General features: G+C 38.2%; 1 long non-coding RNA gene across 1 annotated transcript in view; it reads right to left on the reverse strand.

Moving 5' to 3' along the window:
• LOC125092296 (uncharacterized) overlaps nt 1-7,961 on the reverse strand; it is a 124,238-nt gene extending 116,277 nt beyond the window's left edge. The window contains exon 1 of the long non-coding RNA XR_007124864.1: nt 7,804-7,961. This is a non-coding gene — a long non-coding RNA (uncharacterized LOC125092296). The remainder of the gene's footprint in view (nt 1-7,803) is intronic.
• Between the last annotated feature and the right edge of the window lie 355 nt (nt 7,962-8,316).

Raw genomic sequence — 8,316 nt, forward strand, 5'->3', positions numbered from 1 at the left:
CCACAAGGTTTCCATCAGAAAGGAAATATTCCAAAATGAGTTGCTTGGTTATAAAACTCTCGGTTCTAAAGTTTGATTTCCAAACTTTTCTACACAGTTGTAAGAGTAGGTATCACTAAGAGCTTCCAAGGGCCAGGCTCAGCACTATGTCCTAGAGATATAATGACTCAGTAGAATAAACTGGAGGGCTAATTGCTGCCATCATCTGTGTCAGATGGGGTAACTGAGGTCCAGGAAGGGTAAGTAATTTGCTTAACCTGTCACAGAAAGGATAAGTTAGAACTGGGATTTAAAACCAACTTGTTCTAAACCCAGAGCCCAAACTCTGAGCCCATGACTTGCCAATTTTCCTGCAGCTATTAATCTTTCAAGATTAAAATTATTTCTATACATGTCCTAGTGTACATACAACAGTGCATCCTGTCATGGTTTAGGACCAAACATAAAGACCTCACTTTATAAAATGCACTAAGTAGGGCCCCCTGAGAGCTTCGCATAGTTTTCATTTAACCTGTAAAGTGGAAATCTGATCTCTAATTTTCATATGAAAAGATCATTATGGCCTACACTGTGGCTACACACATAACTGGAGATCTTTGAGATAATTTGAGAAGTTTAAGAACACAACCACTGGTAATACATAATCTCACAATTTTAAGAATGTCAACACTACAAATGGACTTAACTATGCGTTGTTGTGCGTGTCTTTTAAAAATTTGTAGGTGTATGCTTTGATATTTTATCTTTTGGCATAACCTTTTATTATGTACATCCTGAAGATAACAGATAAACATGAAGTGTCATTCAAGTATCTATTTTTCATGAAGAATTATTTCTTGAATAAAATTTAAAGAACACTAATGACAACATTAAGTAAATCCCCAATGATGACTGACATCCCTATTAATATTCAATTTCAGGAGCTTTCCTTCATTACTGGGGGGAGTGCAACTCTGGAAGAAGGACAGTTTCCTAAACATACTCTATGAGCCGGCAATTTCACCCCTTGGTATTTACCCAAATGAACTGAAAACTTATGTCCACACAGAAGCCTGCACATGGACATTTACAGCAGCTTTATTCATGGGGGCCAAAACTTGGGAGCAACCAAGGTATCCTTCGGTAGATGAATGAATAAACCATGCCACATCCAGACAAGTGAACGTCATTCACTGCTAAAAGGAAATAAGCTAACAAGTCATGAAAAGACATGGTGGAACCTTAAACACATATTGCTAAGTGAAAGAGGTAAATATGAAAAGCCTACATGCCATATGATTCCAACTGTATGACATTCTGGAAAAGGCTATGGAGATACTAAAAAGATCACTCGTTGCCAGGGGTTGACGGGAGGGAAAGATGAATCAATGGAGCACAGAGGATTTTTAGGCCAGCGAAACTCTTCTGAATGATACTGTAATAATGAATACGTGTCATCGCACATCTGTCAAAACCCACAGGACACCAAAAGTGAACCCTAATGTAAACAGTGCACTTTAGGTGATAACGACATGTCAACATAGGTGCAGGATGCGGATAGTGAGGAAGGCTGCGTTTGCTGAGGGAAGGAGCAGGGGGCATCTGGGAACTCTATTCTCCCCTCAATTTTGCTGTGAACCTAAAACTGCTCTTTTTAAACAAAGTTCATTTTTATTTTTTTTCCCCAAGATTTGTCAACTTATTTTGGAAAGAGAGAGTGAGCACAAGCTGGGGGAGGGGGAAAGAGGGAGAAAAGCAGACTCCCTGCTGAGAGCAGAACCTACCATGCCATGCTCAATGCCAGGGCCCTGACATCAGGACCTGAGCCAAAATCAAGAGTCACAGGCTCATTTGCCTAAGCCACCCAGACACCCCAAGCAAAGTCTACTTTTGACAAATTCAATGTCAGCCACCAATACCTTTGGGAAAAGTCTATTCAGTAACAGCCTACAAGTCTGGAGTGTATCACTCCTTTTCTACTGTAAAATTAACCCTAGTGTATTTAAGAACATTCACGAACATTCTGACAGTGAGAAGTAAATGATATACTTTAAAATTCATAGCTATATCTGACTACAATAAGTGCTCAACAGATGTGAACTGAAAGGTCAGGAAGGCATCTATATGACTCACTTGGGAAACTTATTCTTATGAAGATCCTGATTCAGCAATTCCAGGGTGGGGTCTGAGATTCAGCATTTCAAACAACTTCCCAGGTAATGCTGATGTTGCTGGTTCCTCAGATCACACTCTGTGTGGTAAGAATTGCTTTACAAATGGGTGGGACTCTGAAGAGTATTCCTGCTTAATGGTGGTTAGCCGAAGGAGAAATTCCTCTATTCAAACTGGTTTGGAAAATGAGGACTATATGGCCACCTTCTTGAAGATGTGGTATGCACAGAGACTTTAAAAGCTCTGTTGAACTTGGCATAACCCAGCGTTCTCCAATCATTTATGACCATAGTATCTTATTACCTTTCTGAGTGAAAGCCATTAATCATCTTAATATTTCACAGTACACACTTTACAGAATGATTCACACAGGTTACGAAAATAAAAAGCACACAATTTTAACATAAGGATAATTTAATTCCTACAAAAATATTTTAAATCTAAAATTACCGAGCCTCATTTACCTCATTCGTTTTATGTGAAGGAAAGGACCACACCAAGTGGCACGTGAAGCCTAGATAACACTGACTTACCTGACTATACATCAGGAGGAGAACAAATAGGGGACAAAAGAAGACTGCAGAATCTCTGCTGGCTGCCAAATGCTAAAGATACAATATTCCAGATTGGGTGGCCAGGTGCATGTCAGAGATGATCAGTGAAGGGAAAAAAGGGAACAAAATCCTTCACTTTCTTGACATAAACTGTCAGGTAAAGGAGAATAAGATCACCTGTTTCTTGCTGACTCAAGAGTGTTCTTGACTGAGTGAGTATCTCCTCTGCAAGCAAAGGTACCAGTATGTATTTTCCATAAGATTACAAATCAAAAAGATACGAGCTGTCTGGCCCCACCCTCCTTTCAACTTGAGTGGAGATGGAAGATAGTTTTAGTTCTTCTAAAAAGAGTAAATAGTTTTGGTTCTTCTAAAAAGAGTAAGTGCACAATTTTATCAATTTACATACTGTGAACCAGACGTGGTTAGGCCAACAATTTCTTCAGATAACACAGTCTGACAATTACACTTGCATCCTACCTTCCCATCTACAGCTAAGAGGGCCAGTCGACTGTGAGGAGAGACCTCAAAGCTGTTCCCAATAGACTGCAAGACTGAACTTGAGATTGACACATAAATATTGTTAGTTTCTAGAGCTCCATGACTTCTTTTTGAAAAAAGTTAATGGAGTAAAAAGTATATGAGAAAACAGAAATAGTCAGCAAACGGAAGAAAAATACAGGGTAACATCTCTTAAAAATAATGTTTTGTACTTACTTAAAAAAATCACAGAAAATACTGATGAAAAGCTAAACAGAATGAATTACAAAATTCTTTCAACTTTACAATAGGTTTGAAATTTTTCATAATAAAATTGGGGGAAATTAAAGATAATCATGATCATTAAACTGAACATAATTTCTAAACCTGTGACTCAGAGATAACCACTATTAATATTTTGGCATATTTCCTGTCAGAGTTTTTTTCATGTCTTACATATTATTTCCTTTATATACACGGACTCATGCTGTGTAAGTAACATTCTGTAACTTAAATATTTTCTGTTATTAAATAGATATTGAGAATATAGTTCTATGCCATGTAGTATGCAGGTGTAGAAGATAATTGATTTAACCATATTACTACAGTTTTCACACAGTTTCAGTTTCATAAACAATCAAATCCTTCCCTAAACAGCCCTGGGAATAAAAATTATCTTTGTCTTTTCAACATTGCAGGTGTTTTATAGAAGAATAATCAGAGTATCAACAATAGGCCTGACTCTGTTTTTAACCACACATTTTTCCCATATTGCTCTACAGAAGGAAGGGAGCAGCTTGTAGTGATCAGAATCCAGGCTTTCTTTAGAATCAGGGAAAACATGATTTCATTTCTAGGTTTGTCACTTACTCTGTGACTTCAGGCAAGATGTTACTATACCTAGACCTCAGTTTTCACATCTGCAAATTCTTAATAACAATACTCAATTCCTCATAGAGGTGCTGAGCTGAGGAGGTGAGATCGGGTTTACACTGTGTACCTGGGGCCGCTTGCTAGGCTTCACCTGTGCTTTTCTGAAGACCTTGGGCAGGTTCGATCTAGCTGCATCAGTGTCTTTTGCTTAAAAGAAATACCTCACAATGATAAAAGGCTTTGTGATAATTACTGAACCTGTCACTGGATTTGGGAACTAGGGTATAAATAATCAAACCTCTCACAAACATAAGTACGGCCGCAAAAGACACGGAAATGGAGTTTCAGAATCAAAATCCACGTTCCCCTCTGGGAAGACATAGTGATAACCCTCAAGCCACGTGGAGGGAGACTAATTAACCCCTGGGCTGCTGGCTAGATTTCCCTCTTTGAAGGTCCTCCTTCCCCTATGTGATCCATTTCACTCGTCAATCTCAGAAGTTTTTTCTGCAATGCTACTTTCCTGGGTGAGGGCTCTACTCACTGTACACACCAAGTCTCTCTTCATTCGCCTTAGGAGGACCATCTACATTTTTTGTTTCCTACTGTGACACACTCAATACTCGACACACCCGATACTCTGCAAAATGCAGCCTGTCTCCTGTCAGCCAGCTAGCCAAGGCAAATTCCTGCTTTAACTCTTGCTCCTGATCCCTCCTTGAGCTACCTCGACGTTTTCCACCTTGTTCTAAAGCTTGTTGCATCATGTATTTTACTTCACTTTGTTTTTAAAAAACTCAGAAATAAATAAAATTACAACCAATTCTTGATTAGAATCTGAATCAGCGGCATAAATGCCACCAAATCTTCTGTGAAACTGCCCTGAACATCCCTTTTAGGCAGCAGCCACTCAAGGAATGTTCCCATGGAAACAATCACGTTCAATATTACCTCAAGTGCATTAAGTGCTAGGTCTAGTCTCAAAGTCAATTATATTTAGCTGAGGATAATCTGCCTTAACTCTTATTAAATTAACTCCTTTTACTAATAATGTTAATATTTTTAGTATCTATTTTTATATTTGCAGTTTTTCTAAACTACAGAGCCATAGTTTATACTTAAAAAGTGAACAGATACATTTTTAAACAATTCATATTCCCTATTTTTTTAAATGATCTTTTGTTAGAGTCTAAAAAATATTCCCATATATTTTTACGAATCTGAGTCTTGTAATTTACAAAATGACATGACCTCTCAGTATTTCAAGTAATCACTTGTTCCCCCTACTTTAGAGACTAATCAACTCAGTTCATCCTTAATATATAAAAAATGCAGGCTCTTGAACAGGCCAACAGAACTTTCTGTGATAATATAAATGGTCTGTATGTGTTCTAATATAGTAGCCATAGCCACAAAGAACACTTGAAATGAGACCAGCACAACTAAGAAATGGAATTTTTTAATTACTTTAAATTTACACAGCCAAATGAGACCAGTGCAACTAAGAAATGGAATTTTTTAATTACTTTAAATTTACACAGCCACACGCGGCTAGTTACTACTGTACTGTAGAGCACAGCTTCCAGAAAACTTCTGATAGAAATGCCTAGCATTAAATACACTGTATACTATCTTACATCATAGCAGCAATGTTTCCATTTGGAACCCTGAAGCTCTTTTCTGCCTTATTCAGAGTGCACATTCAGCCAGTCCAATTCTGCACCTCATTATCTCCTATGCATCAGTGTTATTTATAAGTATCCACATCTTTTTCAAGAGGTTATAAACTCGAGTGCAGGAACCACATCTTTCTCAATTCTGTATGCCTCACTGACCATACTATACCACATCGCATTTTAAAAGTACTTGGAGTTTGCAAATAATAATGACAACCTTTTCTCATTTCAGATTTGAAATGAGAATGACATGATGGCATGCTTCCCCTTAGTACTGACTGCTCTGTGACCTGGTATAACTTAACTCCTCCAGAGTTTAAACTCTGTTCTCTGTGTTGTATTATAAGCCTCCCAGAGAGTACATTTTATTGCTCTGGGAACAATCTAAATCAGAACTCTAGAAGAAAAATACCAAGATTTATATCTTTGCTGCCACGATATGTTTTAAAAGAAGAATAGACCTTTTTTTTGCAACACTGTATCAAGAAAAGGAAGTGATGGTAAACTAGAGGTCTGCAACCAGAGAATTAAAAAAACTAGTACCTTAAGTGTGCCCTTCAGTTCCCTGGCTCTGTCTGGAGGCATTGTTTCATTGATCCTTTGTGACAAATACAAAAGATAACACTAGCTGGAGGACTACAGGCAACTCAGTATAATGGCATACTCAAACCAATTCAAAAGGGAAGGAGGCAAGAGGCAAAAATCTGTTATTCACCCGTTTTACTATGATAAATTTTAAAATAACTTCACTACAGACAAATTATTTAGAAAGCTCATGTTTAGGACTAAGGGACATCAGCTTGAATTATTGACTGTTCCAAATTTGGGGCACCAATAGGAAGAAAATAAGGTTTTAAGTTTAAAATAAAAGCTTCAGCTAACATTGAACAATCTAAAAATAATTAATCCGTCCAAGTATCTATTTTATTAAAAAGCGAGTTTTATAGATAATTCTGTTTGGGGAAGGAGGGAAGAAAGAATCTAGATTGTTAAAACATATACCATGTCTGGCTGATTAAATTTTATTTATATAAAATTTCATTTTTCTTTTTATTTTTTACTCTGTGGACAAGACATGTGGGAACCTGATGGCAATTTTAGTCTCATCTATAGAGTCTTGTATAGTTACATGAGAATAAGGCCCTTCTACAGCCTAGAAATCGGGAGAACCGCTAATAAAATCAAGAATTCAAAAGATAGTTTGATTATGCTTCTTTCTGTTCTACTCTCTTTTTTTTAGATCCCAAGTTGTATATCTAGGTTTAATAGCAAACTGTAGGTTGGCTTCTGGTAGAAAAGAACTTGTGTCTGTCTCCTTTAGCACAGGAAGACAATAAAATCAGGATATCAAAATTCTGCATCCTGCCATTAAATTCATGAACCAGGGTCACAGGCTTTGCATTCCTTTATGATTTGCAGTGAGGTAAGGGAGATTTGGTTAATGGATGAATACATCCTTTTCACTAAAAGAATTTCTTCACACTGATACAAAAAAATATGCAGTTTTCTGACTACATAAAAACACACTACATAGGTACCTGGGTGGCTCAGTTGGTTAAGTGCCTGCCTTCAGCACAGGTCATGATCCTGGGTCCCAGGATGGAGCCCCACACCAGGCTCCCTGCTCCCAGGAACTTGCTTCTCCTTCTCCCCCTCTTTGTGTGGGCGCACGTGCGCTCGCGCTCATACATAAAATCTTTAAAACAACAACTACAACTGACCTTTCAACACCACAGATCAGAAAAACGTGGGTTTGCTTATATGCAGACTTTTTCAGTAAATACATTGGAAACATTTTGGAGATTGTAACAATTTCAAAAAACTTGCAGGCAAACTGCAAAGCCTAGTAATACCAAAAGAATTAAGAAAAAGGTACATCAAGAATACACAACATATATGTAGATCCTAATCTATTTTATCATTTACTCCCATAAGATATAAAGTTTATCAAAACTTACGCACACATTTACAGACCATACACAGTGCCATTCATAGCGGAGAGAAATGTAAACAAACGTTCAGGATGTAGTATTAAATTATATCTGCATACAATGAACTGTAGTACATACCACTCTAAGGCCGCAGTTTCAGAGCCACCTCCTCACAGCTACTGCGGTGAGCTCAAGGGATGCTGGGAGCCACGGCGAAAGCCACCTGACGCTAACGATCTCGGCGGCACACTGCCTATCGCGGTAAAATGGGATGTGCGTTCTCGCGGTTCTCCCAGTTCTCGCGATTCTTGTGTATTTTTCATCACGTTTAGTACAATTCCCTGAACCTGGACTAACACCTCGGGACCATATAAAGTGCCGCTAGTGATGCTGCAAGGACTCCCAAGAAACAGAGCAAAGTCATGACAGTACAAGAAAAGGCTGAATTGCTTGATAGGTACCACAGATGGAGGTCTGCAGCTGCACGTGCCCACAATTTCGAGATGAATGAATGCAGCTGGAGGACGGCTGTGAAAAAAGAAGAAAATTCGTGAAGCCTCTGGTGCAGCTATGCCAGCAGGGATGAAAACTTGCACTTATTGCAAAATACCTTTTAGCTCGTTTTGAAAATGCAGCTATTATGTGGGTGCA

Source organism: Lutra lutra, chromosome X, assembly GCF_902655055.1.
Source record: "Lutra lutra chromosome X, mLutLut1.2, whole genome shotgun sequence".
Lineage (NCBI taxonomy): Eukaryota > Metazoa > Chordata > Mammalia > Carnivora > Mustelidae > Lutra > Lutra lutra.